The 23,757-nt window shown below is 43.0% G+C and overlaps 1 long non-coding RNA gene and 1 pseudogene across 2 annotated transcripts; both read right to left on the bottom strand.

The window, feature by feature from the left end:
• Positions 1-590: 590 nt before the first annotated feature.
• Positions 591-7,598, bottom strand: LOC144587546 (uncharacterized). The gene is made up of 4 exons (XR_013542688.1): positions 7,484-7,598; positions 4,313-4,395; positions 4,061-4,187; positions 591-2,037 (listed from the first exon to the last, which is right to left on the bottom strand). It is a non-coding gene; the product is annotated as an uncharacterized LOC144587546 (long non-coding RNA).
• LOC140701292 (uncharacterized) lies at positions 591-20,650 on the bottom strand (annotated as a pseudogene). The gene is made up of 7 exons (XR_013542689.1): positions 20,254-20,650; positions 16,421-16,494; positions 16,000-16,126; positions 12,864-12,962; positions 10,624-12,125; positions 8,764-8,765; positions 591-1,770 (listed from the first exon to the last, which is right to left on the bottom strand). The product of XR_013542689.1 is annotated as an uncharacterized LOC140701292 (transcript).
• Between the last annotated feature and the right edge of the window lie 3,107 nt (positions 20,651-23,757).

The raw sequence follows: 23,757 nt of genomic DNA, 5'->3' as shown, positions 1-23,757 counted from the left end.
GATGTCTGAACCAGGGCAATAGTGCTTTCTGACATATATGGGGCTTGAGTATATTACGCTCACACTGATTGTAAATGGAATGTTATTGAACACACACACACAAAATAAAATATAGAATGAAGTATATAATTAATATATTCTCAAAGGTTTTCACAGCCAGGATCCAATGGTTGTTTTTGGGCTGTTTGACCATGTTCTGGAGGTTTTTCTTCCTAATGTTTTGCCAGTCTCTGTGGCCGGCATCTTCAGGAGTTAGGCAGAGGATGAGAGGATATGTTCTACCTAATCTCCTTCCCCCCAAAAAAACTGCCACGTTTTGGTGGGAGAGATAGATGGGAAAGAATGTGTCCGGACAAGAACAAGTTGTTGAAGGAAGTGCGGAAACCTCAGATATCACCTTCTCAAAAGGCAGTCAAACAATATCCCACAGGGGGTGGCAGGAAGAAAAGAGTGAAGATACTGAATGTATGAAGTGGGGCTGTGTAAGACAGCCCTCGTCTGGCTTATACTCAACCATTGAGATGACGGAGGTTAGGGTGGAAGAAACTAGCTGAGGAAAAATAACATAACAAGTTCAGAGGCAAGAAAAGTTTGCACAAAAATGTTTTATTGCATTTTAAAATTGTTTTTTTTAATTTGTATGTTAAAAAATAGGTGGCTGATTAAAAGTTGGAAGTTGTTTCACATAACTTGAACTCTGGAATTTGACAGTTAACATAGAGTTGGGAGAATTAGCTCACATGGCAAGGTCTTTGATGCAGGCTAAGATTCCTATTCTGACTAACATTCCTTCAACACTCCACACATTTGTATAGTTCTCTGATACTGCCTAAAGTCCCTTTTCTGCCTGGAGCACTTTCCACAATTCATGCTCTTCTATAGCTTCCCCCTTTGTGTGAATCCTATGGCGCCGCCTTAGGATCCCATTCTGACTGAAGCTCTTTCCACACACGATGCATTTATATGGTTTCTCCCCTGTGTGAGTTCTTTGATGGCGCCTTAGGTCCCAATTTTGACAGCAGCTCTTTCCACACTCCATGCATTTATAAGGCTTCTGCCCTGTGTGAATTTTTTCATGTAGCCTAAGAGCCGCTTTATGACTGAAGCTCTTTCCACACCCTATACATTTGTACGGTTTTTCTCTTGTGTGAATAATTTTATGCTGTCTAAGGTGAACTTTCGGCCTAAACCTCTTTCCACACTCCACACATTTATATGGTTTCTCACCTATGTGATTCTTTTGATGCTGTTTAAGGTCCTCTTTCCACTTGAAAATCTTTGCACACTCCATGCATGTATATGGTTTCTCACCTGTGTGAATTCTTTGATGCCACCTTAAGTTCCCTTTCTGACTAAAAGAGTTTCCACATTCAATACATTTATATGTTTTCACCCCTGTGTGGTTCCTTTCATACTGCAGTTCCTTTCATATTGCATAAGGACATATTTGTGCATGAAGCTCTTCTCATGCATTTATGGGCTTTCTCTCCTCTGTGATTCCTTTGATGTCACATAAGGACCCTTTTGTGACTGAAGCTCTTTCCACACTCCATGCATTTATACGATTTCTCCCCTGTGTGAATATTTTGATGTTGCCTGAGATGCCCTTTCCGACTGAAGCTTTTTCCACAGTCCTTACATTTATATGGCTTCTCTTCTGTGTGAATTCTTTGATGCTGGTTAAAGTATCCTTTCTGACTGAAGCTCTTTCCACATTCCATGCATCTATATGGTTTCTCTCCTATGTGAGCTCTTTGATGTGGAACAAGGCTAGAAAGAAAAGTGAAACTCTTTCCAGATATCACTGAAATGTTTTCCAAGGTCCATGCTTTCATATCGTTTTGCTCCTGACTGGATTATCCCGTAGCTCTTTAATTTGCCATCTGCCTTCTGAGAACCCAAAGATTTTTTTCTTTCCTTTCTTGGACTGGTTTTGCATTTGATTCTTTTGTCCCTTCGAATTTTCAAATGATACTCCTTCTACAACATCCTTAATTTCCCATGGCACAAGAGGTAGGTTCTGGCAATTCTCATCTCCTAAATTTGAGAGATAAGGAGAGAAATAATATCCTGCCAGGAGTTTCAGGAAATCTCAGATGTTTTCAACTTCTCCAGAAATCAAATTACCGTATTATTTTCCCCACCGCAATTTCTCAAGGACAATTACGTTCCCCCCCGTGCCTTCTGCTGGAACTAGATCATTTTCTCAAGAACCTGTTATCTCAAACAATGACAGGAATTTTTTTCTGAATTGTATCCTAATTGATTTTAGCAAGTTCAGAAGTGTGTGAATTTACCATTGGTTATACACAGGCAGTATCATTTGCCACACAAGAGGAGAGAAACAAAACTACAGCTAGGCTTTGGGAAGGAGAGGGAAACTAAACTGGGAAGTGTTAATTTGTCATCTTCCTCTTTATCTAGCTGTCTTCAGAGCCCAAGAACAACTTAATATGGAAGAATGGTATAAGGAAATACTCTATGGAAGATGGCTATTAGTGATAAATTAACTTGCAAAATTAGATAAGAAAAGGAATATATAATATTAATGATTTTAAAGAAATATGGAATTCATTTTTGGTGTATGTGCTTGAGAAAAGGAAAAGATTTACCCCTGGTGAAGAATCAGTGTACTTCTGGAGATGAATGGGGCAATGCAATATGTTAAATAAATAATCAAATAATAACATAAACAAATTAACAGAGAAGGTAAATAGTCCTGAAGGAGGAGGGGAGCACAATGTTATAGTTTTATAAGTGTGGTTTTTTTTCTTCTTAGCTTCTACTACTTTATTATAATTTGTAGGAGGATCTATTTTGTTTACAGTGGTGCCTCGCTTAATGACGATAATCCGTTCCAGGAAAATTGATGTTAAGCGAAAACATCGTAAAGCGAAATTAAAAACCCCTTTGAAACACTTTGAAAACTGTTCAATGCATTCCAATGGGGTAAAAACTCACCGTCCAGTGAAGATCCTCCATACGGCGGCCATTTTCGGTGCCTGTATAGCGAGGAATCCGTCCCTAAGCACAGCGGGGAGCCATTTTAAGCACCCGGCGCCCATTGTGAAAACCCAACGATCAGCTGTTTTTGATTGTCGTAAAGCGAAAATTGGTTCCTGAAGCAGGGAACTGATAATCGTTAAGCGAAATTTCCCCATTTAGACCATTTGCGGATTCGTCCTAATGCGGTGCAATCGTTAAGCGGGGCACAACTGTATTTGTTGTTATATTTATTTATTTAACTTATATGCCACCCACACTACCTGAAGGTCTCTGGGCGGCTTACAACATTTATTATATTATTGAAAACTAATGAAGATAATTTAAAAAAAGAACCCAAGAACAATAAATATGGCATAGGAGTGTGCTACTGTGCTCTGTTGATCCATGAACAGTGCTGATGGACTCAACACACCTTGAGACTGATTATTCTGACTGACTAATTACAGGCTGGAATTTTAAGAGAACCCCCTCTGTGGTCCCATAGCACATACCTAACTATGTATCTGCCAATTGCTTCTGCTTCTCAGAGTCATGGACAAATGGATCTTTTCCTTCTTCCAACCAGTGGATGAGATCTAGTTTGGAGATTTCTTTCCTTTTTTTAAAATTATATATATTTTTTAAATTTTCGTATCAGGGTAGGGAATGGAGGGGAACAATGAGGATAAGGATAGAAGGGGAGTGAGATTGAAAAGGTACCTTACAAACAATATAGTTTTCATATAGAGGAGATTTCTTTTAAAGGAGATAGGCTGGTGAGTACTAAAATTCCAAAATTTCTAACAAGACCCTGCACTTTCAATTCTTTTAATTTTTGGTTTTGATCCACTGCATTAACCCAGCCAGTCTCTAATCCATCTTTCACGTTCTCACTGAGGAAATCTTCCTGTTTAGCTGAAACTTTGGACTGCCGGGATCTATTCCTTGGGCCCTGCCTTGAACTTCGACTTACCTCTCCAGAAAAACTAGAACAAAAGGAGAAACAGAGGTATACACTCTTTGTACATTGATGACCTTCAGCCATGCTGGTCCCTGGCATGGATTCTGTCCTTACCCAGAGAGGCCACCATCTTGTAGTTCTCCAGCATGACTTCCTTATACAGTGCTCTTTAGACTGGCTCTAGGAGATCCCATTCTTGCTTGGTGAAATACACAGCCACTTCCTTGAAGGACACAAGCTGCTAGAAGATGAAGGGGGAAAAATTACCCCTTCTTAGACATAATTTCCGAAATAGACAGCCAGGCTCCTACAAAGGAAACACCAAGGCTGCCTGCCTGCATTTCTCCATCATCATCCTTGCCTTACCTGGGGGAGATGTACAACCATTCCTTCCATTCCACCACCAAGAAGAGATGTTCCAGAGTCTGTCCCTGTTGCCATCGGACTACCTGTAAGAAACACACAGGAAACATAAGCTGGGCCACCTTGGAGATTCCTGCAGTTGCTACTGTCATGCCTTGGAATCAGTGAGGAGAGAAAACTGGATCAGGGCCAGGCTGGCAAGTGATGTCCCTCAGGTACCTGTGGAGGAGAGACTGGTACAGCACCAAGATTTCCAATCGTGATACACATTTAGGATCATACATTTTATTATTATAAGTGCCAGTTACATGATATGCTATTCTCTAAATTTTCTGCTTAGGGAAAAAAAACATGCCACCTTTTAATTTCATCAAGTACAGGGTCTGAAGCATAAGCACCATCATCTTCCTCATTTGGGAATATTTTTCACAATAGATATATAAATAAAACAAATAAATCTGAGACCAGAATCATGTTGAAAAAATGCAGAGGCCAAAGGCTAAGTAGACTAGTGGCCTGTTCTTTCCAGACTTCTTGCAAAACTGAGGGGGCAAAAGGACAGACCGAACTGAACTCTCTGCACAACTGCCTTGACACACCTTTTTTTAACAAGAGGATTTGGGCATTAAAATTTCTTTCACTTTCCATGAGCTCAGTAGGGGTGGGGAGGAGCAATGATCCAGATTATGCTTCTGAAGGCCTTCTAATGTCTATGGGATGGGTGGGCAAAAAGAGGCCGTAATCAAGTCTGTCTCAGCTCTTTGGGACAAATATGGCCTGCAGTGCTTCCACATCTAATCCACCAACTTCTTTTCCAGGTCCCACACGCTGTAATGTCCAGTTATGCCCAGTCTTTTCCTCTTACCCAGCAGTAAGAAAAGGAACAGGTTTTTCTCTGTTTTGCCGCTAATCGGAGATTGAACTTTTCTCCCTAACTCCCTTGTTCTCTCGGTTGGGTAGTAAAGAAGGCAGCCTCCTTCTCAGTGGAGTTGACAGCTTCCAGATCATCAACAGTAGTGATGCATGAAAGTGGGAAACCTTTGAAAAAAGGACTCTATCCAGCCTCTAGTGCAGCAATACTATATATAGCCATTCTTTTACCCTAGAAAACACACACATACAAACTAGATGTATAAATAAAAACAAATAAATCTGAAACCAGAGAGCAGATCCAAGAGTCCATAAGCCTATTTTCTGTTCAGCAAAAAAAAAAAAAAACCCAAAAAACAAACAAACAAAAAGAGGAGATTGGGAAGAGTTTTAAAATGGAATTTCTCCACCCCAGAACAACTTTAGAAAATCAAGCAGTGAAAGAAAATGCAATTCTGCAACTACTCTGTAGCTCAATAAGCTTTGATTCACTATGGATTTCTCTTGGGAGGATTCCTTTGGAAGGTATGCTAAGATCAACTCAGCTTCCAAGAAAGATGGAATGTATGGGGCAAGTCTGGGAAGACTTCAAGAATAGGAGACTGTTTGGGGGGGGTTGTTCCCCCAGGGATCCCAAGTTTCTCAAACTGGAGTCAGGAGCAAAAAGGCAAACTAAGGCGCCTCTAGTCCTCAACTGTAGTTGTAGAAGGGGCAGCAGGGTTCGTCTGTGCAAGCATTATCAGTGAAAACAAAATAAAAGTTTTTAAAAAGACAAAAGCAAAGCAAAGCAAAAACCTTGAAGACTAACTTTTATATTTTTTTAAGGTGAGCTTCCATGGACAAGTCCACTTCGACAGACAAAAGAAAAGGAGATATTTAGTCCCCAGGTGATCTTGGACTACAACTCCCAAAAAATCCTGGTTAGCGTAGCTAGTGGTGAAGGCTTCTGAGAATATCAGTCCAGGAATGTCTGTGGACCCAAGGTTGGAACCAGTGCTCGAAGACCACGAAGAACGGAGGCAGTGCTTTTGAAGGCTAGCCCTGGAAGTCAAATTCCCGTCGCTTCGATCACTGGTCTGCTCTTGTCTTTTGTTAACTGACTGCCAACCACCCAGCCCAAACCCTACATGGGCTGCCTTCCCAGTGTAGTGTAGTCGTTGGACAGAGTGAAGGGCCAGGACTCTGGAGAGCAGGGTTCAAATCCCCACGTGGCCATGGAAACTCACTGGGGGAGTGAGTGGCCCTATTTAAATAAAATACTTCTTAAATACTGTATTTCACATTGACAGCTCTACTGGGTCACTATAAGTCGGTTTGGGCTTGACCCCACAGAACAAACACACTGCCAACCCACCGGGTTCCCAACCCCAATGTGGCTTCCTTCCTCACATTAAAAGTACAACAAACCCCCTTCCCTTTGGGAGGGAGGTAGAAAAAAAAGAAGTATCCCTTTCAGCCCAGCAAGCCCGTCCTCGGGAGAAAGGATGCTTTCGCCAGAGGGTCCTTGCCCTCCCCATGGAAATCGCAGGGAGACGGGGCAGGAAGGGGGCAGGAAAGATGGGGGTTCAGGAAAGTTCCCGCCAAAAGGAGAGATCTTGGGGAGCGGGGTCTTTCACCTCGTTCTCTCTCTCTCTCTCTCTCTCTCTCTCTCTCACTCACTCACTCACTCACTCACTCACACAACCACAAAAGCATCAGCTTGGTCTCCTCTTCCCTTTACCCCTCCGTCTTCTTCTGTCCCTGCATGAAACTCCTTCTGCTCGTTCCCAGCCTTGCCGGAAGAGGAGGGGAGCTCCCTCGCTCTCTGTCTTCTCCTTCAAAAAACGCCCGGCGTTTGTAGAAGCTAAAACTCTTTTCATTTAACCCCACAAAGGCCGAAAAGCAGTGGTTGTCATTCCCTCTCCTCTCTTTTTAAAAATACCCATCTACAGTATTAGCTGTATTGCACCGGAGAGAGCTTGGTGAGAAGGCAAGGGCCTTCAAGGGGAAACTCATCATCCCTGCTTGCAGCATCTACAATCTAACCTTCAATAATAACGTTTTCAAAAACTCAAGTTTCGCTGCGCCTTCCCCTGCCCCAGCCCCAAAGCAAAAAAGGAGCCTCTACTTCTTTTCAAACGGCTTTTGGACCAAATATGAGACACACACACCCCCGGGCGTGGCAGCCCAGATCCCCATATCTGGCCAAGGTCGGGATACCCAGTGTAAGCGCAACTGGGAAAGAAAGGCGTCGGTCCCAAATACTAGCCCTCAGGGAGGGGGAAACATTTGCAACAGGCAGCATCGACAGCAATGGCGCCTCACCCGATGTGGCTCCCGGCAGCTGCAGACGCCTGACAGCAAAGGAGGCCGTGCTTTTACCAGCTGTGACCCCCTTGCTCCCTCCCATTTGTAGCCAACGGCCTCCCCCTTTCCCCCCTCAAAAGCTCAGAGCGGTTTGGCCCAAGCCATTTTGCTATCTGAGGCAAAGAACAAGATGGCCGCCTTCTTCCCACGGAACCGAAAAAAAAAGACTGTGGGACTGGGAAAATGGGTGTTTTCTTCACCCCTTGGGCTGGGGCACCATTCTCCTCTGCACCTGTAGGCAGCAGGGTAAGGTGAGGCAACTATGCCTAATGGGACGGACAATCCAGGCTATGGGTGTGAAGGAAAAAGGACACTGGCAGTGAGCCTTCATGGATAGGCAACAGTGCCCTTGGCCGTTTACCATATATGAAGTGAGGAATGCCAGGTGTTCAAGCTGGATTCAGAAGAGGAATTACCAAACCAATTACAAACATATGGTGGCTACTGGAGCATCCCAGAGGATTTCGGAAGAACATCAGTTTCTGTTTTACAAACTCCGGTAAAGCCCTAGACTGTGTGGATTATAAAAAACTAAGGATGGTTATAAAACAATGTATGATTGTCCTGATGCATAACCGGGATTCTGGAAAAGAGACTAAGACAATGTTAGGAAAATGGGGAGAAACAAAACGGCTTGTTGTAGGCAAGTGTCAGAGAAAGATGCATTTTATCTGCCTCTCTTGGATTTATAAAGAAAACATATCGGCTAGAATCCTGTCAAGGATTCATGCCACATAATTGCAGAAAGCCTGTCATTGTCATGTTCGGAGAACTGGAGATAGAGGCAGACTAATGATGATGGCTTCAGCTGCCTTGGGTTATTTTTAAGGAGAAAGGCAGGGTAAAAATATTTTAAATAAATAAATAAATAAAATTCAGCAGTCCCTGGAAGTTTCCCCACATATTGGGCTTTTTGGTTAGGCAAGGACGTCAGGCAGAGAAACATTGTCACGTGGCAGGCCCTATAGAGGTCAGGAGGCAAATTTGGCTGGTCTCTGGATAAATTTTGTCCCCACAGATCTTTCCATATGCTTGCCACTGCAAAAACAACAAACTGAAGAGCAGAATCTGAGCCGATTGATTCATGGTTGAGTGAGAGAAAAAGCAGAGTTGTGGGAACAAGAGGGGAAGAAGAGAAAGAAGAAACAAGCTAAAGCTTTTTATGCTTTGTCTTGTGTGGCTATTATTAAAACCACTATGAGACTGTTTGGGGAAAAAACAGATTGAATTTGCGGAACTCCTGTTTTATCACATGACGTTGAGCCCTGCTCCAATTTGAAATAGCACCCATTTTTTTTACACTCCAGGATTTACACTCTTTCCAGTTTCAGGCAATATACCACTGAATCCTTTTTCCCCACCAATGTTACCAGATATGTTCTCAGTGCACAAATATGAACTCACACATCTCCACAGAAACACCTACAAGGGACCTATGAACGAGGGCAAAGTGTTTCGGGACATATATTGGGTTGAGTATATTACAATCACACAGAGATATTCAAAAGGGGAATTTATTGAACACAAAATAATTAAAATAAAGCGGAGGTTTGACAATATATATATTTAATGAGGATATATAGAGACTCAAAAGAAGTAAACTCACATGGCACCAGCCAGTAAATGCTGTGAAAGGTCTACGATGGAGACCAAGCCTCCTGCTTTGTGGGATGTAGGCAGATGGCTCCCCAGCCCATTAAGCTGTCATCTGAAGTGACCAGTATCCTAGTCCTGATTACAAAGGGGAATTCTTTGTTGAGAAAAGCCTTGGTCACAAGGCTGACAGTCCTGAATGAAGTATGATGTTTTTCTAAAACAAATCAAAACCGACTAATTGCTGGATGCCCAGAATAGAATTTCTACCAGTTTATACTATGCTCAGCCTCTTGCCAGGACCACATCCCTTGAACATTATGGCCTAAGCAGTTGGCACCACATTCTGTATGACTGCCATCTGTGGTCAAAATGGTCCTCTGGGGATCCTGCTGAGGGAGCAGATTGACCATGCCCCGAAGACAGGTGTGCTGCCAACGCCACTAATAGTTTTGAAGCAACGTGGGGGCCGATGCCAGAGCAAATGGCAAAGCAGGAAATAAAGGAATTGTCTATGGCAAGGCTGGATACGAAGAGGAAAATATTCTTCTGTTAAGAGAGAGCTATTGGACAGGATGAACATCTTGCAAGATGGTCTAGAATATTTTCATCTTGAATTTCATGTTCAAATTGTACCTGCAGATATACCGTATTTTTCTGTGTATAAGACACCATCATGTATAAGACCCCCCCCCACTTTTCTATTCCAAAATAAAGAAATCCAAGTGGGGCTTAGCAAGATTGGGGGGAAAGGGATCAAAGCACTGCAGGGGAGCTTTGATCCCTGCTTTCCCCTCCACTTGTTTTTGTTCTCTCCTCAGCTTATTTCTGTGTATAAGAGGACCCTCAATTTTTAGTCTAAACATTTTAGACAAAGGTATAGTCTTATACATGGAAAAAGAAAGTATTTCAAATTGAAGACAGACTGAAAATTACTTCTCTTTCTGGGCCCAAAGAGGGAAAGAGCAAAACCCCAAGAATCTCTATTGACCTAGAACCAGTTACTGGCTTCAATCTCAAGATATCCAGTTGCTTGTTTGTCTTTGTTCCATGAAACAGTCGATACTAAGAGCCTGTTGCTTGCAAACTGTATGAACTCTTATGAAATAGCCTCCTCTCTTTGTTTGCAATACCCACTGATCTGTGGTCAGTGTCTGCTACTCTGTGGGAAAGCAGAAGAGATGGCTTCTCTTGGGAGAGAGGCAGGTGGGTGAATGTCAATATTTTTGTTAAGAACCCTTACATGAGGTGGCTAAATTGTTAGTTTCAGACGGATTCTGGGGATGTAGTTGCTGCTTAGCATGGAATGTAGGCCTGAACCAGTGAATAGAAGATATAAAAATCTGTGCATCAGGAAAATCGCTGAAAGGGACAAAAAGGATTGTTTCTCTGTGTGGAACCTTTCATACAGCCTAAGGTCACATTTCTCTTGGAAGCCCTTTCCACACTCGATGAATTTATATGGGTTCCCCCTTTGTGTGAATATTTTGATGCCGCCTAAGGACCCCTTTCTGACTGAAGCTTTTTCCACAGTCAGTGCATTTATACGGTCTCTCTTCTGCATGAATACTTTGGTGCCGCCTAAGGTCTCCATTCTGACTGAAGCTCTTTCCACAATCCATGCATTTAAAAGGCTTCTCCCCTGTGTGAGTTCTTTGATGGCGCCTTAGGTCCCATTTCTGACTAAAGCTCTTTCCGCATTCCAGACACTGATGTGGTTTCTCTCCTGCATGGATTTTTTCATGTAGCCTAAGGGCCGCTTTGTGACTGAAGCTCTTTCCACATTCCATGCATGCAAATGGCCTCTTCCCAGTGTGAATACTTTGATGATAGCTAAGGTACCCTTTTTGACTCAAGCACTTCCCACACTCCATGCATTTATATGGTTTCTCGCCTGTGTGAATACTTTGATGGCGCCGTAGGTCCCATTTCCGACTGAAGCTCTTTCCACACTCCAAACATTTATATAGCTTCTCTTCAGTGTGAACGCTTTGATGCTGTGTAAGGACCCATTTCTTACTGAAGCTCTTTCCACACTTGGGGCATTTATACGGCTTCTCTCCAGTGTGATACCTCTGATGCTGTCTAATGGCCCCTTTGTGCATAAAGCTCTTTCCACACTGCATACATTTATATGGTTTCTCTCCTGTGTGAGATCTTTGATGGACAATAAGAGACCTACTATCACGGAAATGCTTTCCACACTCCCAACATTTATATGGTTTCTCTCTTGTGTGAGTTCTTTGATGGACAGTGAGGGATGCACCATAACTGAAACTTTTTCCACACTCTCTGCATTTATATGGCCTCTCCCCTGTGTGACTTCTTTGATGTTGCCTAAGGACCTGTTTCTGACTGAAACTCTTCCCACATTCCATGCATTTATATGGCTTCTCCCCTGTGTGAGTTATTTGATGCTCTCTAAGTTTCCCTTTCTGAGTGAAACTTTTTCCACACTCCATGCACCGATATGGTTTTTCTTGCGTGTGAGTTCCTTGATGTTGCCTAAGGTTCCCTTTCTGACTAAAGCTCTTCCCACACTCTGTGCACTGATATGGTTTCTCTCCTGTGTGAATTCCTTGATGTTGTCTAAGATTCCCTTTCTGACTGAAGCTCTTTCCACACTCCAGGCATTTATATGGTTTCTCTCCTGTGTGAATTCTTTGATGTAAAGTGAGGCTAGAACGAAAAGTGAAGTTCTTCCCACATACCATACATCTAGACGGTTTTTCCCTTTTGCTGCTCCTTTGATCTGAAAATGTTCTGATGTCGCCGAAATATTTTCCAGGATCCATGCTTTGATATAGTTTTGATTCTTGCTGGATTATACCATAGCTCTTTAATTTGCCATCTCCATCCTGAGAATTTGAGGATTTTTTCTTTCCTTTTTTGGCCTGGTTTTGCACATGATTCTCTGGTCCCTTTAGATTCCCAAATAACGCTCTTGCTTCTTCAGGCTCCTTATCTTCCCATGACACGTGTGGTAGGTTCTGGCAGTTGTCATCCCCTGAATTTGGGAAATAATAACAAAAAAGAAATAATATCTTGTCAGGCATTTCAAGAAGACTTGGAAGCTTCAAACCTATCCAGAGATCAAATTATTTCTTCTCCCCCACCCCCTTTCTCAAGGAGGATAATCTTTTCTTCCCTATGACCTTTGCTAGAATTCAATCAGATTCTCAATAACCTGTTATCTCTAACAATGACAGAAGTTTATTTCTGGATGGCATCCTGATTGGTTAGAGCATGTGTGGGTGTGAACTTACCATATACAGGTATATCTACTGCCACAGAATGGGAGAAAAACGGAACTGCAGCCAGGCTTTGGAAGGAGAGAAGAAATAAACTAGGAAATGCTCACTACCCATCATCCTCTTAACCTAGCTGTGTTTAGAACCCAAGAACAATAAATATGAATCTGAAGAACTGCTTATGGAGGTTGACACCAAAGAAGCAGTCATCTTGGTGTGCCATAGTTCCAAGAGACATGTCTAGCGCTTGTTGTGCAGGAGGAAAGTGGTCACAAAGGAGACTGATGGATCAAGCTGTGAATACTGTTGGGAATACTTTAGATCCCAAGAACAATAAATATAGCCTAGGAGTGTGCTACTGCATTGTGCTGTGTGCTGATTGCTCTCTGAGTATTGCTGAGGGGCTCAACATAACTTGGTGCTGATTATTCCTACTGACTAGATACAAGCTGGAATTTTAAGAGGAAACCCTTCAATGGTCCCATAACACATACCTAAGCAGGCACCTGCCAATCTCTTCTGCTCATCAGAGATCTGGACAAATGGATCTTCTCCTCCTTCCAGCCAGGAAATCAGGTCTGCTTTAGGGATTTCTTTTAAAGAAGGAGATAGGCTGGTGAGTCTGGTGAGTACTAAAATTCCAAGCACTCTAATTTGTTGCTATATATCTATCTGTTTCTTATTTATACCTGTTCCTCAGCTATTATTCTAAGAAACATGCCCTAGGACAGCGATGGTGAACCTATGGCACACATGCCACAGCTGGCACGCAGAGCCCTCTTTGTGGGCATGTGAGCCGTAAGTTGCTGGATCGCCACCCCCAGCAGCCAAACCTGATCCGGGAGTAGCTGGTACTGGTGGCGGGGTTGGGCACAACTGGAGGCGGATCCAGAGAGGGGTCTGGAGGTACCTCCGTGCCTGGGATTTCCCCCTTCCGCCACCACTTCTGCTTCTGCCACTTCCGCCGCCACTCACTGCCTGTTAGGTTGGGGTTTTTTGGGTTTTTTTCCAGTTTGGGTACTTGGGCTCCAAAAGGTTTGCCATCACTGCCCTAGGAGCAACAGTACTACTGGACTACACGTCCCATCCTGGGGGTGGGAAGGTTTGCAACCTACAAAAGAACAGGATGAACGGTGAATGAACCAGTCCCTTAAAGTGCCTGTGTCCTGTCCCATTAACACTTTGGTTTCTTTTCATTTGTAGGTTATGAGCTATCCCACTACAACAGCAACTTTGCTAACTATTAAGAGAGGAGGTTAACAGCTACTCAAGCAAAAGCACTACGTCACTCGAGCTTCACAGAATGAAAAACATATATGAGAATAGAAAACTGTATTAATCTGATGATGTCCATGGATTAACCTAGTGGGGAGGAGGGTTGGAGGAATCTCTCCTGCGTTACAGGAGATGCATCTGCCTTTAGACTTGCAAACATGCTACAGGGAATCACTGAGTGTGGGATGGCATCCCCTCTTGGGTAAATGTTAAAATGGCTCAACAGCATTTGGGAATGCTCTGCCATAAACTATTGAGTGGATTCAATGTGTGTTTAGTCGTTTAGTCGTGTCCGACTCTTCGTGACCCCATGGAGCAGAGCACGCCAGGCCCTCCTGTCTTCTACTGCCTCCCGGAGTTGTGTCAGGTTCATGTTGGTTGCTTCGCAGACACTGTCCAGCCATCTCATCCTCGGTCGTCCCCTTCTCCTCTTGCCATCACACTTTCCCAACATCAGGGTCTTTTCCAGGGAGTCTTTTCTTCTCATTAGATGGCCAAAGTACTGGAGCCTCAGCTTCAGGATCTGTCCTTCCAGTGAGCACTCCGGGTTGATTTCCTTTAGAACTGATAGGTTTGTTCTCCTTGCAGTCCAGGGGATTCTCAAGAGCCTCCTCCAGCACCACAATTCAAAGGCATCAATTCTTCGGCGGTCTGCTTTCTTTATGGTCCAGCTCTCACTTCCATACATCACGACAGGAAAAACCATAGCTTTGACTATTCGGACTTTTGTTGGCAAGGTGATGTCTCTGCTTTTCAAGATGCTGTCCAGATTTGTCATCGCTTTCCTCCCAAGAAGAAGGCGCCTTTTAATTTCAGGGCTGCTGTCTCCATCTGCAGTGATCATGGAGCCCAGGAAGATAAAATTTGACACTGCCTCCATATCTTCCCCTTCTATTTCCCAGGAGGTGATGGGACCAGTGGCCATGATCTTAGTTTTTTTGATGTTGAGTTTCAGACCGTTTTTTGCACTCTCCTCTTTCACTCTCATTACAAGGTTCTTTAATTCCTCCTCACTTTCTGCCATCAGAGTGGTATCATCTGCATATCGGAGGTTGTTGATATTTCTTCCGGCAATCTTAATTCCGGCTTGGGATTCCTCCAGTCCAGCCTTCCGCATGATGTATTCTGCATATAAGTTAAATAAGCTGGGGGACAATATACAGCCTTGCCGTACTCCTTTCCCAATTTTGAACCACTCAGTTGTTCCATGACCAGTTCTAACTGTTGCTTCCTGTCCCACATATAGGTTTCTCAGGAGACAGATAAAGTGGTCAGGCACTCCCATTTCTTTAAGAACTTGCCATAGTTTGCTGTGGTCCACACAGTCAAAGGCTTTCGCATAGTCAATGAAGCAGAAGTAGATATTTTTCTGGAACTCTCTGGCTTTCTCCATAATCCAGCGCAAGTTAGCAATTTGGTCTCGAGTTCCTCTGCCTCTTCGGAATCCAGCTTGTACTTCTGGGAGTTCTCGGTCCACATACTGCTGAAGCCTACCTTGGAGGATTTTGAGCATAACCTTGCTAGCGTGCGAAATGAGTGCAATTGTACGGTAGTTGGAGCATTCTTTGGCACTGCCTTTCTTTGGGATTGGGATGTAGACTGATCTTTTCCAATCCTCTGGCCACTGTTGAGTTTTCCAAACTTGCTGGCATATTGAATGTAGCACCTTAACAGCATCATCTTTCAAGATTTTAAATAGTTCAACTGGAATGCCATCACCTCCACTGGCCTTGTTGTTAGCCAGGCTTTCTAAGGCCCACTTGACTTCGCTCTCCAGGATGTCTGGCTCAAGGTCAGCAACTACATTGTCTGGGTTGTCCGGGATATCCACATCTTTCTGATATAATTCCTCCGTGTATTCTAGTGGATTCAATGAGGGCAGATAAAGAAACTGCTTGATCCTCACCACAGTCCCAACAATGAGCAACCAACAGGTTGAACAAGGGAGCATGCTGGCGTTCAATCACGTTCATTCCTGGTGTTAATAATATAACAATATATAATAATAATCTTTGAAATGCAGAGCTGGAAGGGACCCCATGGATCATCGAGTCCTGCCTCTCTCAAGGAGACATCGTGGGGAATTGAACTCCCAACCTCTGGCTCCACAGCCAGATGCCTAGCCCATTGAGCTATTCCTTTTTCAACATTTGTGTTGTAAATATCAGCTTATTCCCTATATGACCTCCGATCAAATGTCTACCATTAAGCTCAAGAGGCACTTCTGAAAAGTAGAGGTCATCGGAAAGCAACTAGATCAACCTCCGGGGGGGATACTTCTGTATTCAATCTGCCAAGCAAGACTTCAAGAATATTTTCAGCCATGCTAGTCACTGGCATGGATTCTGTCCTTACCCATAGAGGCTACCATCCCATGGATCTCCAACATGACTTCCGTATAAAGAGCTCTTTGGCCTGGATCCAGGAGATCCCACTCTTCCTTGGTGAAAGACACAGCCACCTCCTCAAAGGATACAAACTGCTAGAAGAAATTGGGAGGGGGGAGGGTGAGAGATTATCTACTCAGACATACTTTCAAAACATATAGCCAGGCTCCTATATCCTCTGACAAGTCTTAAGTGGGTGGGTTTAAAAAATAATAATTTTGGTTCATTTTTGCAGGAGACATGATGTCATGGGATTAACAGGGAAGTTCTTACAGGGTCACATTTTAGTAGCAAAAATAATAAAACGAAGATATCCCCCCCCAGACTCCCCGCCCCCACTTCATACAGAGGTATCCCCCTGTGTCTCTCTATACTAATCCTTTTCTGACCTCTGGCAAGTGTACAGCCATTTTGTTCAGTCCACCGCCATGAACAGATGATCCAGAATCTTCCATCACACTACCTGCAAGAGAGAGAAAGGCTGAATAAGCTGGGCCATCTCCGATAATTCCTGTCGTTGCTGCTCTTGCGCCTTGGAACTGGCAAGGAAAGAAGCTGGGTTCGGGGAGAGCTGGCAAGATGGATGTGAGAAAAGAGCTGCTAGGAGAGGAAGACGTCCAGTCTTTCTATACATTTAGGTTCCATTGCTTTTAATCTTATATCTCTCTTTCCCACAAAGAAATGGTATTTCACATTCCTGTGTGATTTTCCTTCATGCTCTTTTTGTGCCTTTCCTAAAGTGTGTAAGTGTCAAGGGGAGAGATGTGTTATATTAACTTTGTCTGAGAGGACACTCTGCACTGCAGCATGGGGAAATGGGGAAAGCCAATAGAGATAAGGAAATAAAAATGGCTGACAATGTGACAAGAGGCTCACAAGAAAGAGTGAGTTCTGACCTGAGTTCCAACAAGCAGAAGAAACAAGAAAACACAAAAGAAATAGAAAGGAAATTCTAGAGACCCATAGCACACAAGTGCTTACTGCAAAATGACCAAAATCTTGTACAGCGATGCCTGCGTAACTCAAAGGTGCTGAAGTGTTTGTAGAATTCACCCCAAAGTGGAAGTCATATCCAGTAAGTAGTTCGGCGAGCACAGTTGCACAATTAGTTGCAGAATCAATGGCAGAATCAGGTGGACGACATGGACTGCCTGGGCATAACTTCCTACAAACTTCTGCCAAGCCATACTGATGCCTGTAGGGTCCCATTGCCCTATATATACATTTCTGGGATAGCAGAAGCTTGTGAATTCAACACAATGGAAACCTCCCTTTCATTAGTTTTTTTTTTTTTTGCAGAGTAACACCAGACAAGTATACACACCTTCCAAAAGTAATTTTCTTTTTCTGAACATCCTTCCAGTTTTATGATTCATGAACAGCAGACAAAATATATGCCCAGAAGTGTTAGATATTTGCTTCTTTTATTGAACATATAAGAGATAATAATAGCCCTACTAACTAGAGACTATTCAAAAACTTAGCAAAACTTAGCAATTAAATTTCAAAGAAGCAGCAGTGAAGCCACATCTCTCTTGCATTGTCTTAATTTCTAAGGACTTGGGGTCAAATTGGCATCAAGTTCTTTCACTTTAAAAAGAAATAATGTTTCTTCTGAAAGGGAAAGACTTCTCAAAATCATTAAGTTTGTCCCTTTGCAGAAGCTGCTTAACTGGGCTCTCCTTTGGAGGGCAGGGCATTTCTTTTTAGCTGCTACTAAGGTTATCAGTGATGCTTTGAAGGTTTTTTTTTTAAACTGCAGCCTCCTATTATGAACCTGCCCAGATACTAAGATAATCAGGAGAGGCCTTTCTCTCAGTCCCACTGTCCTCACAGGTGCACTTGGTGAGGACATAAGAGAGAGCCTTCTTTGCCACTGCGCCCAGACTTTGGAACTTCCTCCCACAAGAGGACAGGAAGCTTCGTCTTTGCTTTCGTTCTACAAGCAAAGATCTTTCTCTTCAGGCAAGCTTTCCCCCAGTTACTAACTGCCTGAGTGGGGTTTTTTAAAGGATGGTTATGCCTTACTGCTTTGAATGTATTTTTGGTAAAGTATTGCTTTTGTTTACCGTTTCTCAGAGTGGTATTTGTTTGTCCCTTTCCAGCTACAAATACTTGGGCATAATCTTTCATGTCTTGGGGTTCTTGGCCTCCCCACATAAAGTATGCAGCACTGAATGCTCATAAAAGTGCAGCGGCATTAACAAGATACCATATTTTTTCATATATAAGATGCCCTCCACTTTTCTAACCAAAAATTAAGAAATCTAAATGGGGCTAAGCAAGTGAAGGGGAAAAGGGATCAAAGGACTGCAGGATCGCTTTGATCCCTGCTTTCTCCCTTCGTGCTAAGCCCCAGGGGGCTTAGCAAAAGGAGGGGGAAAGGGATCAAAGCAATCCCGCAACTGCACGATCATTTTTATCCCTTTCCCCATTATACAGCCACAGGATTTGCTTTGATTCTTCACCCCTAATGAAACAGGAACAAACAATGCTCTGGAAATCTGATTGTGCAATCTAAGGGAGAATGCAAGGCAATGGGGTTATTCTTGCATCCATTTTGGAGTCAACCGCTGAGAGTTACACTGCATCACCCACCCTAAAGAAAAAAGTCAAAAAGCCAGGAAACTCTCAGAAAAGCTCCAATAGAGGAATGAAAAGGCTTGGCTCAATAGGGGAGGTTCTTCAGGATGTTTGGGTCAACAGAGTCCTCTTTGCACTCTACAGATGAATTGGGGATTCTGTAGGAACATCAGTCATGGCAGCCTTAGAGAACCTATTCCAACCTTGTAGCAGGTAGGGGGAATCTTAAATGGGCCCATTTCCTTGTATAACCGTACATAATCCTAAAATAGAGAGATTGCACAGACCAAGAAATTGTAAAACACTTTATTATTGGCAAATGCCTTTAGAAGATACTATAATTGTGTTAATGAATTTCAGGTAAGAGGCTTGCTTTCTCCAGCTTAGGAAAGGGAGGTAGGAAAATTAAATAGAAATTTGGACTTAATGAGAGCTAAGCATAGGAAAACAATTAAAAATGCTGATCGACATATAATCCATCAAGAGAGAATTAGCATAAAAGTAGCTGTTTTAAGGCATCGTGGTTTAAGTTCCAGTTTGGTACTGAACCGCCGCTCCTGTGCTTCCGTTCCCCACCCACCCACCTAGAAAACGCATGCACATTTCAGGACTGCCAAATATTTGCCTGAACGTTTGTCCGTTCATTTGCTTGTTTCTGTCTCTCTGTCCATCTAAAAGAGCCACAATCCTTTTGGTCCATAAAGTCAGCTTCACTAAAAGCTCTTACAGTACTGCTCTCTCACTCTTCCTAGTTAAGCCTTAGGGTTTGGGGTTCTTGTTGGTTTTTTTCCTTTCCACCTGGTTCTACATATTCCATTTGAGGTCTTTTAAGACACTTACACATAATTCTGAAGACATCTGAAGAAATGGCTCACAACCTATGAGATTTCTAATGAAGATATAAGTAGACAAAAGTATTTGTATGCTTCTGGGGCACAGCTGGGCAAGCAGCTGGGCAAGAAGCCCCCTGCCCCAGGAGCCTCCCCACGGCCCATCTTGCAATAATAATAATAATAATAATAATAATAATAATAATAATAATAATAATAATAATAATAATAATAATAATAATAATAATAATAATAATAATAATAATAAAAGGAGAAATAACGTGGGGCTTTTCTCTCTGCCCCCACAGCACAGAGAGTTCAGCTAAACTCTCAGAACAACCCCTGTAACATTCCAATTCACATGAAAACCAGGAAGTGGGGGCTGAGGGGCAGTCCCCCTCCAGGCCCTGCCTGGAGACCTCCCTCCTCCGCTTTCAAGTTCACATTTGAACTCAGGACCGTTCCCAACCTTTGCTCTCTGTCTGGAGAAACTGATCCCAATTCCTTTCTCATCAGGAATCTTAAAAAGAGATCTACTGCATCCCTCCAGTAAAGAGGGCAGGCATGGCGAGCTCTTCACTCCCGACCTACATACACCCCTCCCCGAAGGCTGTTCCTCCCCCCCTCCACACACATACACATACCCCAAGATGCGAAAGCCCAAATTTGCAGCAGAATTGCAAGGATCAGCTTCCTAAGCAAAGATCCCCAAAGAGCAGGTGGGATCCCCCAAACCCCACCAAGCCTTTTTTTTTCTAAATTGTCTCTTCCCCCGGACCCGCCCCATCATCCCACGGTCACCCTTTTACCGCTTTCTTGGTCCTCTTCCCTCCAGGCAGGGACCTCACGAAATAAGGCTTCCTCTTTCCTTCCCCGGAAGACTAAAAATATTATTTTCTGCCCCATCCTTGCAACTTCCTTCCTCTCTAGGAAACTCAGCTTCGATTTATTTAACCCTGGAAAGGCTGAAAGAGAGAAGCTGTTCTTCCCTCGCTGACGGGCCCCCCTTCCCGCTCCTAATCCTTGCTATTCGGCGGGTCGTTAGCAGCAATTTTGGCTGGCAAATTACGAGCCCATAATCAATAATAAAGAGAGTTCCAGATGCAAAGGGATAGAAAGGGAACATGGCTTAAAAACCTTGCTGGACGTAGTACTATTAATATTGTAGTGAATTTTATTTCATTACATTGTCTATAATTTCCAGTTATTTGTTTGTTCATATATTAGAGTGGGCAATGCATTTCACTGGACCACTTACAAATCAAACAAACTGCAAGCTTTAATGGGGGAAACCCACTTCATCAGGCTAAGCACCACTTCTTCATGGACCACGCAGAATAACTGCGTGCAAAGAGTAAAAAAATGGTACGGATGAGATGGTTGGACAGTGTCATCGAAGCAACATGAATTTGACCCAACTCCGGGAGGCAGTGGAAGACAGGAGGGCCTGGAGTGCTCTGGTCCATAGGGTCACGAAGAGTGGGACACAACTAAACGACGACGACAATCTGTGAGCGGTGATCTCAGACAACTCAGGTTTCAATAGTCTTCTCTTGAGGCTGCAGTCTGAAGCATCCTTGGTGCATAGTTGGAATTGTTACGCCTGGCTCTTAAGACCAAAAGGTTGCCCTTGGCCCCTCCTCACATTTTTGCTTTGAAACATACATGTTTTTTTTCCCCTGTGGGAGTGGGAAAAAAGCAACACAAAGACACAGTAGCCTCTAGCACCAGTTAGGAATCTAGCACAATTTGTTTGGACTCTTGTCTACAGTTTTTCTGTGCTATCCATGAACAGGTGGTGTTTAGCCTGATGAAGTGGAACACCATATGAAAGCTTGCAATTTTTTTTATTTTAGTGGTCCAATAATAAAAGGTATCCGTGTTTCCTAAGCAGGCTGTTACAGGAAGACAGGGCAAGACAGGGCCATTAATGGTGATGATGATATGCCTGTGCTAAGGAACATTGAAGAATAAGACATAGAACTGACTGACAGAATTCCTATAGTTTTCTCCCACCAGGGTATCTGTGCCAAGAGAACCAACTGAAATCATTTCTATAGTACAGTATATAGTGGGCTCTCAATAAAGTACTAAACTGAATTCTGCCCTTTTCACTGTAGCTTCCATATGTTCCCTGAACTGTACAAAACCCTCTTCAGTGCTCTTTAGACATAATCTAGGCTAAGGTGCATATATTTTGCCCATTGTTCTGCTACCACAGTTGTAACCTAACAGCTTATGATGGGTCCTCAGGGGCTCTCTGTACAGACCATGCTGTGCACTGCACTAAGAGGGAGGGAAAATTCACCCAAGTGGTTCCACTTCATTGTGTGTTGAATGTGATCAGGAAATATATGAACTAGCAAGGAGCAAACAATGCAACGCTTTGCTCTTTGTAGTGACAGCAAACAGGAATTTTAGCTGGGCAAGACATGATACCCACTTGACAGTATAATGGGCGCACAACAATCGTGTAGGAGAGAAACAAACAAGGATGATGTCCACAGAACCCTTGTGAAAAGAGCACAGGATTTCGGCAGGATCCATCCCACTGTGTTGAGCAACTGGCCAGTTAAGGACGCCTCACTGCCTCTTAAGTTGCAACACATTTTTGTTGTGCACTTCAAGGAGGCCCACGGTCCCACCCTTAGGCTGGTATATTTTATACAGTATGAATAGCGTTGGAAGGATGAAGGGCTGTGTTAAAAAAAGTTTAAAAAGTGAATTGTGACCCAAAAATAGCAATCAATATATAGGATGTCCATGTCATTGCACAACACCCAGAAGTTACCAGTAATAAAATGTGCAACGTTTATGAAAAAAACCATATGCACAGTAAAGTGTGCTACTTATATACCACCCCATAATGCTTTAAGCACTCTCTGAGAAGTTCATAATTTAATTATGCAGGCTAAACATTACCCTCCCAGGAAGCTGGGTATTCATTTTACCAGTCTCAGAGGAATGGAAGACTGAGCCAACCTTAAGCCAGCTACCTGAGCCCAGGATCAAACTCAGGTTGTGAGAGGTCCTCACTGCAGTACAGTGGTGCCTCGCTTGATTGCCCCGCATTATGATGAATCTGCTTTACGACAATCTAATTGCGATCGCAAAATGATTGTCTAAATGGGGGAATTTCGCTTAGCAATGATCGGTTCCCTGCTTCGGGAACTGATTTTCGCTTTACGATGATCAAAAACAGCTGATCGTCGGGTTTTCAAAATGGCCACCAGGTGCTTAAAATGGCTCCTCACTTAAGGACAGATTCCTCGCTATACAGGCAGCAAAAATGGCCGCCATATGGAGGATCTTCCCTGGATGGTGAGTTTTTACCCCACTGGAACGCATTGAACGGATTTCAATGCGTTTCAATGGGGTTTTTAATTATGCTTTATGTTGTTTTTGCTTAATGGCGATTTCCCTGGAATGGATTATCGTTGTTAAGCGAGGCACCACTGTATTGCAGTTTAACCACTGTACCACAAGGCTCCTTATGGTACTAATATATACACCACTAATTAGTAAGAATAATAGGAAAATCAAGCCAGTTAACTAGCACATTGCAAACACTGGACAGCTTCTAAATCCATTTGCACGGAAAAAGACACAGTTGTGCAACAGTTCACAAAAGCAGACAACAATCAGGCAACACAGGCAGGAGAACAACAATGCAACATCATGTATCATCATCTATGAACAATAAAGTATTCTGGTTGTGCTGGTTAACCATGCTGTGTTCAAATCATCACTTGAGGTTAATAACAAGCAAAATACTTCAGTGATACTTGCTTAATGCTACAAAGGATATTTTCAGAAATCTAATTTTTAAAAAATACTCTGCTACTGGACTGCACCTTTTTACACCTACAAACTCCAGGATTTTTAGAATACAATTAAAATATTCCCTTTGGCCCTTCTTAATTCTTGAAACGTATTTTGCCTCTGCCATATCATTTGGTTGTTCTGATGCACAACAGAATATGGGAGGGCAAAATAGGACTGATTTATTTCCCTACCTTTTCAAGTTACAGTATTTATGATGTTAAATAGCACTTAATAAACCTTTTGTTAACCAAATTTGACTTTGTTCTGACTTTTTTGACTTTGTTGTTGTGACTTTTCCCCCCATTGGAATACATTGAATAGATTTCAATGCATTCCAATAGGGAACCGTGGTTCACAAGACGATGTTTCCTATGGCGATTTTCACTGGACGACAACGATTCGTCCCCACTGGAATGCATTAACCGGTTTTTAATGCACTCCAATGGGGAACCGTGTTTCGCAACACAATGTTTTCGCAAGACACCGAT

Source organism: Pogona vitticeps, chromosome 2, assembly GCF_051106095.1.
Source record: "Pogona vitticeps strain Pit_001003342236 chromosome 2, PviZW2.1, whole genome shotgun sequence".
In the NCBI taxonomy this organism is placed as follows: Eukaryota; Metazoa; Chordata; class Lepidosauria; order Squamata; family Agamidae; genus Pogona; species Pogona vitticeps.
Note: the sequence above shows the minus strand (reverse complement) of the source record. Positions and strands in the feature narration are given on the sequence as shown.